Consider the following 11,768-nt stretch of genomic DNA (forward strand, 5'->3'; position numbering starts at 1 on the left):
CATATCAGAATACCAGGTCAGGGGACGCTGGTGGTATCCAGCTATGGTCTATTCTCATCATTTGCAGATTCACCTATTTATAATCCCAAAGTCAATACTCAGGGCACTTTGGTGCTCATTCATGGATATTTGTAGAGGGATGAAAATTTTGCATTTTTGATGCCCACATTCCCAGCTGATACATACCCTGTGCCTTCTTGTTTCAGCTCTCATACTGTAATGGGGTGGTATTTAGTGCCACTTTTTTTGCATTTTTGTGTGTGGTTTTTGTTTTGTTTTGTTTTTAGTGATTTCACTGTTTAAAACAATTCCCAGGGATAGCACTGAAGTTCTGTCTAGCGTTCCTTAGTGCAGGAAGGCTGTGATGTGCGTTATGGAGCAAATAATATGCATGTTAGGTAAGTTTCATTCAGCTGTGGGCTGCCAGTTCATTGTTAATATATATATATATAGTTAATATATATATAATGTAATATATATTGTTTATATATATAATATATATATTTTAATCAGGTGTCTTTAAACAGAAACATGCAAAAAACAAGATTTGTACTGATCAGTCATCAAAAATGTTGTGACCAGAGGCTCACAGGAAACTAACCCTGAGTTCCCCCTAGGAGCGATGGTTCAGTATTTCCTAATTCAGTAATCACAGCAACTCTATAGAATACACTTACCATGAATTACAAGAATAGACTGTGTCAGATCATAGATTGCAAGGACTAGAGGCTGTGTCTCTGGCTCAAATGTTTGTTCCTATATGAATTAGTAAAAGTGCACTGCTCTAGCATATGGATATCCAAGTTCAGAACAGTTCAAATGCAACAGATGTTTAGCTCTTATTCACACATCAGTTTTGAGTGGGTGAGTGAGTCAACCGAGTGTGTGACCCTCCTCCACTTGGCTCTGTAGGAATCTCAAAATCTGCGGGGCTAGATGGACACAGACATTATAATATGTGGTTTTCAAGGTACCTGGGCATTATCCTCATTTGGCCCAAAGGAACATGTGGGAGTGCACCTGAAATGTTTTGATGGGCCAGACAGGAAGTGGCACTCATCACTCCTGCTCACTTTCCATTGGCTAGAACTCAGTCACATGGCCATACTTAGCCACAAGGGAGTCTGGGAAATGTAGTCTGGCTGATGACCAGGAAGAAGAGAACAAGATTTCCTTGACTGCTTGCAGTCCCTGACACGGTTGGTTTGTTTTAGGGACTCATATGAAGCTGAGTTCATACCAAGACCTGTGACTGCCCCAGGAAGATTAATAATTTGCTCCTTCCCCTTCAGTTCTTCTTTAAATATTTGTTCAAAGTTTATTTTGAGGCAAAACCAAGATCTGTGTAGAGACGGGGAGGAAGAGAGCTGCACCTTGACCTGAGGAAATCCTGCCCAAACCCTTGCTTTGGTTCCTGAGCCAACTCCAGGGCTGATGAAGATTCCTAGCCCCGCTCTAGGGCTGCCTGAAAGCGTAGCCTCTTCCTAACCCTCGTTGGAATCGGAGCCCTTGGGTGTCATGCAGCCCAAAGGCTGAAGGAGGGTCCTGAAGCCCTTAATGAGGAGGCACTTCCAGGGCCAGGAATCCCCCAGAGGAACCACACAGGCCCAGCAAGCCCCTGGCCTCAGAGACAGGGTGGCCACAGAGGATACTGGCACCAGGTAGGGAGGCCGAGACCCTGGCCACTCCCGGGGCAAGTGGGAGGTCACACCCAGCCAGGCAAGGCCTGAGCTGGACCCGACTTTAGCCAACTGAGCCCCTTCCCACACTGTGAGGCCAACTGTAAGGAACCTGATAGGAATGCGACAGTGTGAGAGGGACTTTGGGAGGAGTCTGAGTCAGACCACCCTTCAGCCCATGTCCTAGGGAGGAGGAAGGCCCTTTTGTGTTTTGGAAGCATTTGTACGCGACCAGGGAGCTGCAGACCACCTATGAGGCCTCCTCACCTTATTGCTCCCAAAGTCAAAAGCAACGCGGACAGGTAATGCCCACAAAAAGGCACGCTAGCCTCTGTCCTCCCTCTTTGGTAGCTCTCCTGGGTGTCAAAAGAAAGACTCCCAGGGCTTCCCTGGTGGTGCAGTGGTTGAGAGTCCGCCTGCCGATGCAGGGCACACGGGTTCGTGCCCCAGTCCGGGAAGATCCCACATGCCGCGGAGCGGCTGGGCCCGTGAGCCATGGCCGCTGAGCCTGCGCTCCGGAGCCTGTGCTCCGCAACGGGGGAGGCCACAACAGTGAGAGGCCCGCGTACCACACACAAAAAAAGAAAGACTCCCATTCTATAAACCAGCAGAATCATGGGGTATGGAAACAACCCCTGAAAGAAAACTTTTTTTAAATCCCTGAAAAAAACAGTCTCCCTGAAAGAAAAAAGTCATAATAATAATTTTATGTTGAGTGGCAGGCCCTGTGCTACACATTTGACATGTGTTGTTGTACTGAATTCTCACGATGACCTGTGAGGTAGGTATTCTAACCCCTGTCCTACTAATAAAGAAACTAGGGCTCAAAGGAGTGAAGACACTTGCCTACATTCACACAGCCAGAAAGAGGTGGAGTCAGGCCCTTCTGTCTGACTGCTAAGCCGGTCTTCTTAAGCTCTGAGCCCTGAGGCTCTGACGCAGTTGGTCACTTGCAGTGTGGAGGCAGGGGAAGCCCTACCCGCAACCTTCCTGCACCTGCACCTCCCCCTCCTCCACAGCTGAGGCCTGTCTCCCCACCTAGAACCATCCTCACGCTGATCATCTAACAGAACGGCCCCGTCACCGCCATGCATTCACTGACTCGGCCCTTTCTCTCTGATGGGCTTTCAGGCCTCTCCCTGGCATGAATGCCATCCTGTTGCATCTGTCACTTCCCAGGTGCTCTGCTGACATTTGCTCACCAGCTGCCTGAGCTGAAAGGGGGTGTCTCTAGGATGCTCAAGGGAGCCTCAGGGGGCAGAGCTAACCATAGGAATGTTCTCTCCTCCTTGGTCACCTCCCTTCAGGTGGCTCTTGAAGAGACTTGGCACTGTACCCACATCTCAGGACCTATGACTTCCCCTAGCCTCCCCACAGGAGTTCAAAAGATAGCGTGATCCATCAGTCAAAGAAGTTCGATATTAGGCCAGTATGGGGCAAGGCTCTGGCCCATGCTTTCCCCTGGCTGACTGCCATCAGTGGCTTCTTGAGCAACACAGAGATGCAGCCTTGATCTCCACCTGTACAAACAGCACACAGGATGGAGCTGAGCCCTCGACAGGCAGGAAAGCTCTGGGGATTCTCTGGACCCTGCCACTATCACCCTGCTGCTTGACCTTGGACAACACGCCTCCTTTTCCGAACAAGATAAACTGGGGTTCTTTCTGTGGATTTCCATGGGCGGCCTGAACTGATGCAGTTGGTGGTGTTTACTTGGCCTATTCTCTCTGGAGGCAGTCACCACCTCTGGCCTCCTTTCAATCTTTTTTCCTCCTTTTCTTTTAAAATAGATCCCGTGGATTAGTGTGGGATGAAACCAAAGAAGATTTTGTGATGGATCATCATTTAGGATGTTTCTTCTTTACATTCTTCCTAGGGTTTGGGGGAGGGGCTGGGGCATTGCTCAGGCCAAGCCTTTATTGGGGTGTTGCTAAGGCATGTCAAATTCTCCCCAACCTTTCTCCCCAACCAGATCTTCTTTCCAAGGCTGTAGAGGAGTTGGCAGAGAAAGGCCAATCAGGTGCCACAGCTGTGTTCCCAGGAGTCTGGGTCGTGCCTGGCTTCCCAGATGCATTGGACTGAGTAACCGTGTGGTTAAGAGAGTTGCCAAACACCACAGAGCTGGGGAAGGCCCTCCCAGAGGGCAGGGATATTAAGAGCAGGCCAAAGGGCCCAGAGTCAAGTCCCAAGGAGGAAGCTTCTGGGGAGCCACGGAGGGTGCCTGGGGCTGGGAATGGCAAGCTTGCTCCGGGCCCGACTGCTGACAGCTCCCTGGAGAACACGTCACCCTGCCTCCCAGGGCCTCGGTCTCTTCATCTGGAAAGCCAGCAGGTCAGGTCATCTGAGGCAGACAGTTACTAAATTGGTCTGAGCTCCCTTCCGACTCTGGGATTCTTCCACTACTTTACAATCTAGGGGTCCAGAAAGGCACTCCATTCGCTTGGAGCACCGGGGCCACACCAAACCTCAGGTGCAGCCCTGCAGCTCTCCCTCTGCTCTCGCTCCCTGCCAGCCCTTGCCAAGGAAATGGGATTCAGACCGTTCCCATCCACTTACCTTAAAGGCAGCCAAACGATGGCCTTATGAAGAGGATAGATGCCTCCAAAGCCATGCTGAGCCTTCTGGGTGGGTGACTTTTATGACTTCTCTCCCTCCTTGGGACCAGAAAGCTGCATTTGACCAACACTCAAGCCTCAAAACTTGCAGTTTGCCTGGAGCAACCCCAGGCATCTTAACCTTAGGGAACAACCCGCTCAGCCTCCACCAGACACTTGGAAGGTGAGGGAAGTGGGGTGGACACATCACACCCGCTGCCCTGTGACATTCTCATCTCCTCCCCACCCCCCACCCCCGCCCCCTGGCAGGGAGAGCTGGTCCCAGCCAGTGTCAAAGGGTCAAAACAAAGCTCCTTTTACATGTGCATTTTCTTCCTCTATGGCTTAGACTGTAAAGTCATCAGGAAGCATGGTCTAGTGCCCCAAGCTGCAGACAGACGGCCTGACCTCTGTCCTGGCTCCCAGGACTGGCCTGAGCCAGACAACGCACCCCCGGGACTGTCTCCTCTGCAAAGCAACTCGGGCCTCCGAAGGCGGCATCACCTCTCAATGCAAAACACAGCCCCTCCCTCCCTCCTCCGGCAGCAGCCGGACTTAGGACCAGTCTACCTCTTGGGAGAGGGAATCACTGGGGAGGGCTGTGGAAGAACAGAGCAGAGTAAGAAAGGCTTCATTGTACTGGGGGCGGCGGGGGAGGGGATGAAGACCTCAGGGACCGTCTCTCTCATCTTCACTGTCTTCACTTTTCCACTCTCCTGGCCCTGAGGTCGAGGGTCCCTGCTCTGGGCTCCCCTGCACTTGGGCAGACTTCCTTTGTAGGGGAACAGCCCAAAGTGCGGATAAACAGAGGGGCCCATTGTAGACGGCTGCTGGGCGTCTCTGGGGATCAGTAACACCTTCATCAGAGAGGTGCTTATGTAAGCATTCGCTTCCCTTCCCCGCGCCCACCCCTTAAATAAGCAGGCTACTTCCTCCCCTCCACCCCTCCCCTTGCAGCTGGGTCATTTTGCCTTCCTCAGGCTCGAGCCCGACTTCACATCCAGTTTCAGCCCTCAGCTGCCCTTGGTGCATGCTGTGTCCTGCTCCTTATTTTTTTTCAATTGAAGCATGGTTGATTTACAATGTTGTGTTATTTTCAGGTGTACAGCAAAGTGATTCAGTTATACATATATTCTTTTTCATATTCTTTTCCATTATGGTTTATTACAGCATATTAAATACAGTCCCTGTGCTGTACAGTAGGACCTTGTTGTTTATCTGTTTTATATACCGTAGTTTGTATCTGCTAATCCCAAACTCCTAATTGATCCCTCCCTCACCCCCTTTCCCCTTTGGTAACCATACGTTTGTTTTCGATGTCTGTGAGTCTGTTTTGTAAATAAGTTCATTTGTATCATATTTTAGATTCCACATATAAGTGATATCATCTAATATTTGTCCTTCTCTGTCTGACTTACTTCACTTAGTCTGATAATCTCTAGGTTGTGCAAATGGCATTATTGCATTCTTTTCATGGCTCAGTAATATTCCATTGTGTATATATATACCACATCTTTTTTATCCATTCATCTGTCGATGGACATTTTGGTTGCTTCTGTGTCTTCCGTGTTCTTCTGCTCCTCATGAGTTCTCTTTTTACATCTGCCTTTAAATGAGCCCCTGACCTGGCTGTGAAGGAATGCTTATGTCCCTGTCTGTGCTGGTGTGACAAGGTTTTTAGGAGCTGAGACACATAAGGTGAGGCCTCAAGGTTGCTGAAGAATGGGTCCCTTCAGTGACCCTCTGCCAGGCCTCTGGTGAGGATTTTCATCTGATCCTTAATCCTCCTTCTGCCCCAGTGGACAAACACACCCAACCCGGCTACCTACCGCTCAAAATCCCTGGCCATCCTGCTACCAAACAAGGAAATTTTGTGTGCCCTTCATCACTGACATGAGGTGTGCGTTTTCTTGGGGAGAAAAAGTTAGCAGGTGCCGGGGCAGAGAAGTCCACGAATTTGAAGAGGCAGGCCTCCTTGCTCCCAAAAGTAAACCACTAGACACAGTTTCATGGCCCTTAGATAAGATCTACAAGAATGATTCTCAACCCTGTCTACGTGTTAGAATCCAGGCCGCCTCCCAGATCCATTAAAAGGAAATCTCTAGCGGTGGGATCAGGCATTGGCCAACTTTGAGAGCCACTGATCTAAAACAATGCCCCAAATGGCAGTTTGGGAAACAGCAGCTCAGACAGGGCAAGTGACCTGCCCAAAGTTAAACAGCCAATTGGGACAGAGCCCTGAACAGAGACTGGGTCTCTTAACTGTAAATTCATCTCTCTTCCTGTCACGGTTTCCCCTCTGGGTGCTTTAGGAGAGAAGGACTTAATTTCGGGTACGCGTTAAAATGATCTGGGGAACGTTTGAAATATACAATGACAGGCTTCATCCTGGAATTCTCATTTAATTGCTCTGGAGTTCGGCCTGGGTATACATTTTTTTTTTTTTTTTTTTTAGTGATTCTAATAGATAATCATGACTGGAAGAAGCCCTGCTTTAAAGGTAAAACTCAGAAATCTCAGACAGAAGGGGAGGGAGAGAGAGAAGGGAAAAAAATAATGCTACAGAGGTCAGGGAAGGGAAGAATGTTCCTGGAGGCGGCGTCTTTGGGATCTGCCAAAATGCACGATGTTTGAGCTGGATCTGGAAGGAGAAATGGATTTAGATACATGGAAGTGGTCAAGGGCTTTCCGAGGCAGGGGCAGTATGAGCAGAGTCCCACAGGAAGGGATATGGGAGATGTGAGAGCTGAAAAGTGGACAGACAGGTCAATTGGGACGGGAGCGTGAGAGACCACGAGCGCCACGCTCGGGAGCGTGCACTAAATTGTCCAGGCCACACAGCAGAAGCGCCTGGAGGGCTTGTTAAAGCAGAGTACCCAGCCCCAGCCTCAGAGCTCAGATTCAGTGGGTCTGTGCTGGGGCCTGAGAACTTGCATCCCTGACAAGTTCCCAGGTGATGCTGATGCTGCTGGTCCTTGGAAGACACTTTAAGGACCACTTGGCTGGGTCAAGGGAAGTCACTGGAGGTTCTGACTCCTGGAGACTGCGTTTGAGAGAGGGAGAGAGAGAATGGAAGAGACTTGCTGTCAGAAAGAGAAAGTCAAATACCATACGATATCACTTAAAACATGACACAAATGAACCTATCTATGAAACAGAAACAGACTCACTGACATAGAGAACAGATCTGTGGTTGCCAAGGGGGAGGGGGGTGAGGGAGGGATGGCTTGGGAGTATGGGATTAGCAGATGCGAACCATTATATATAGGATGGATAAACAACAAGGTCCTACTGTGTAGCACAGGGAACTATATTCAATATCCTGTGATAAACCATAATGGAAAAGAATGTGAAAAAGAATGTATATATATGTATAACTGAATCACTCTGCTGTACAGCAGAAAGGAACACAACATTGTAAATCAACTCTACTTGAATGAAGTAAATTTTAAAAAAGAAAGGAAGAGACTTACTAAGATAGGAACATGACCTGATGCAGAAAGAGAAAACAGGAAGTCCAGAGCAGGGGCTTCTGGTAGAAGTAGCAAGGGGGGACCTAAGGAGGGCCTGGGCGGGCAGCTGGGGAGGAAGGGCATCTAGAGGATGTTAGTGGGGGAAGGCACAGAATGTGGTGACCAACTGCATTTGGAGGGAAATCGAGGCAGAGTCCAGGGTGAGTGAACTGGGGAGGCCAAACAGCCACGACGATGACGGGAAAATTCTCTGAGCTGAGGAGGCAGGAGAAGTAGCAGGCATGGGGCAGCACCCGGGGCTCAGCTGGAATACAAACACTGAACCCTTGCCTCAAGCTCCCGGCAAGCCCATGACCTCTGACTTAGGCCCGGGGCACGCCAAAGTGAAGAAGGCTTGGCCCTGCTCCCCTAAACGTCACTGCTTCTACCTTAAAACTCCTACCCTCTTGGAGGGCGGAGGTGGGCTGAGCCAGTGTGATCCTCACCCACCCCACAGAGCTTCGGGCCTGGAGGGAGGGGGAGAAAAGGGTGGGTCTCTTTCAGGTCAAATCAGGGAGGCAACTTTAGCAAGCGTGGGCGTATTACTCATGCTAAAACTCATTTTGCTCCAAACCCTTACTGTTCATCTACCTACATGTTTACAGAACGTGCTTGCCCCTAAAGCAGGGATTCTCAGTCTTGGCCACATGTTAGAATCATCTGGGGAAATTTTAAAATGCCATGTACCTGGTCTGCATCCCACGCCAATTAGAACAGAATCTCTGGAGTGAGACCCAGGCACCAGTATATTTTCAAGCTCCCTGAGTCATTCAAAAGTGCAACCAGGATTGAGAACTGTGCCCTATAGGGTGTGTGTAGGTAGCCTTCAAATAGCGTATTTATGAAAATGCCACTTCCTCCCTAAGGAAATGGTTTGAATGTGTCTAGCATCACCCCGCCATCCCCCCACTCCCTCTTCCCATCCATGGGTACAGGTCAAGGGAGGTCAGCTTTCTGACCCACAGGCCTGCCCCGCAGTTTGGGGCTGGGGCTGGGGACCACGGCTGAGGTGGGTGGAGCTGGAGGCTGGGCCCTGGAAGGGAGGGGCTGGACCGCCCAAAGTCCAAGGAGGCTTGTACCCCAGGATGCTGCCCAGAAGGCAGGTGGACGGGGTGGGGTATGGTTCAGAGCCAAACCCACAGGGAAGTTCTGAGGACCTGAGAAGCCTTGTAGGAGGAGGGAGCCGTGGGTGTGGGCGACGGGAGGGGTTCTGCATGGATGTTGGCAACTCCCAGAGCTGCTCTTCAGGTCCAGGTGAGTGTGGGGAAACCAGGAGGGGGCAGAGTGTGACAGGGGCCAGGGTCCTGGCCCTCCTCCCTGACTCAGAGTCCCAGACGCAGAGAAGATGAGGAAACTCTCCGGGGAAGGATGAGCTTTAGGGCCACCGGGATTTGGGGGTCCTGAAACCGGTACAGTTTTGTGGGGGGCATCTTTAAGAAAAAGAATCTGAAGTGCCAAGAATAACATGGAGCACAGGGCCTTGGAAGGCGGCTGGGCAATGAGGGGCCCAGTCATGAGCTTTATGACCTCTCAGTAAATCCGCTCTAACAGGCTAACGTTTTGTGATGGGACATTAACTGTTTCCTTTCCAAAGCTTGTCATACCCTCCAGGGTGGTACTGGTGTCGTCCTCAAGGCACTGTGGGCTTTGGGACACCTGTCAGACCAGGAAGGCCATTTCTGGGGAAACAGAGCGGTACAGAGGTGTCTGTGATCAGTCACCCAACACATCAGTGACTATGCCACCAGCAAAGCCCTCAGTGCCAGCCCTGCACGCCAATCACTCCCTCCGCAGACGGTATGAGAACTCCCCACGTGTCAGGGCAGTGCTGGGCGTGACAAGCACCACAGTAACTCAGACGTGGCCCCAGCTCTCAAAGATGAGACCCTGCCCTCAAGGAGCTCTAAGTGTGGTGAGGAGGCCAACTCAGGCTGGCGGTTACAGCCAGAGGAGCACAGGAAAGGCGCGTGCAGGGGCCTGTGAGCACGGGAGAGCGTGTGAGAGGCACTCACCTCGGGCAGTTCAGGAAGGCTTCCCGGAGGGGGCAACAGGAGAAGGAGCCTGAGAGAACCAGCCCAGCAGAGGAAACTCACCAGCCAAGGAAAGTTTTCCTGCACTGCGAACAGCCACAACAATATCTATTAAGCACCCACTACGTACCGAGCCTTGGGCTAATCCTTCTATATCTATGAAAACGAGTCTGCACAACATCCTCACGAGATGGGTCCTATTATTATCCCCATTTTACAGATAAGGAAACTGAGGCACAGTGCCACTGAAGCATTTGTTCTCAATCTCACAGCTATTTAAGCGGTGGGTCTGAATATTAAAACCAGGAAGTTTGGCTCCAGGGCCCATGTAGGCACAAAACTATGAGGGGACAGCTTGGAGTATTTGGGGAACTGCAAGAAATTCAGCATGTCACACACAGGAAGCTCAAGGGAGGCCGGCAAGGAAGGGGGCTGGGGAGGCCAAAAGGGCAGGATGGATCCTGAAGGGCCTGGAAGAACAGGTGAAGGAGTTTGGGTTGGTCCTTCAAGCAAGGGCGTAGCATGGTCAGATCTCGGCTTTAGAAAGGTTACTCTGCATAAAAGATGATCATAGAAGATGGATTGGAGGCCATCCGATGGAAGCAGGAAGACCTCTAAGGATGCTACGGCAGAGCCTTGGCAAGTGCTCATGCAGCATCAACGGAGGCCAAGGGACCAGCTCAAAGCTCCTCTGGCTCCAAAGACCAGCTTTACCAGCCTGAGTGAGGTGGGAGGGGGTGGGAGGAGAGAGGAGCAGATTTATGCCACAGAAAGTGTTCTGGATTTGGAGCCAAGAGACACGAGTTCAATGATCACATTCCCACTGGCCACCTTCACAGATATGGTCAAATCCCTTGACCTCTCTGAGTCACAGTTTCCTCGTCTGGAAAGTGGGCATAATAATTCTCACGGTGACTCAGATTTTTGTGAAATGTAAACAACGTTAGGTATGTGGAAAATGACCCACAAGTATTACTGGTAACCTAATGCAAGCTTTAAAAAGTCCGCACAATTAAGTGACAGCCCAGAGACCAGACGCTTCATCTCCTCAGGCTGAAGTGGTTTCCTTTGCCTGGCAACAGGTCTCACAGCTCACGCATGTTCCCACCTCCACAGGACCCACCAACCGTCCTCCCCCTTCAAAGCACGGCCCAGATGGCACCTCCTCCATGAAGCCTTCCTTCAGATCCCCAGGTGGAAATAACCACTTCTTCCCCAGAAGGAGCACTACTTACTAGCTCTTCCAGAGTCTCACCTCTGTCTTGACTTAGCTGCAGTTGGTGATGTATTCTGCTGCCCCCAGCCCCAGTGCCTGTTGGCTGGTGCCTTTCTTATTCCTCTTTGCCACACAAAGGACACACTCTGTGCGTTTTTGTTGAATGATTAGAATACAGAGTGAGTGAGTGACTGGGCTGTGGTCCCACAGAGAAATCTGGGAAGACAGCAGCCTTGATCCAGTGAAAAGGGCAAGATGGTTCTACATGATGGCATGAGGGTCAGAGGCCTGGAAAGCTACCAGTGGCCTTTCAAATTCCCCAAAGACAGACGTGGAAATAATAACAGTGAGAATACTGTATTTGCTCACCGTTATTGAGTACTTATTCCATGATTTGCTAAGTGTTTCACTGAACTGTCTCATTTAATCCTCACAAAAACCTGTAAGGGGGTAACTTTTATCCAACACCTCGCCCAGTGCCTAGGACAGAGACAGTGCTCAGCTAATTTACAAAAAGAAATGATTGATGAGGAAACTGGGCCCTGGAAGGTACAGTCACTTGCCTAAGGTCATACAGTTAATAGGCAGCAGAGTTGAGATTCAACTCTTTACTACATACTGCTTCTCATAAAAGAGAAGAGGACAGGTTGCAGGCGCCGTGAAGGAAAAGCAGGCATGGTGAGGAGAAGGCTTCTTCCCTCTGCATTGGTAGAAGGGGCTGGAATCTGAAAATCCAG

This window comes from Phocoena phocoena, chromosome 4 (genome assembly GCF_963924675.1).
Source record: "Phocoena phocoena chromosome 4, mPhoPho1.1, whole genome shotgun sequence".
Classification (NCBI taxonomy): domain Eukaryota; kingdom Metazoa; phylum Chordata; class Mammalia; order Artiodactyla; family Phocoenidae; genus Phocoena; species Phocoena phocoena.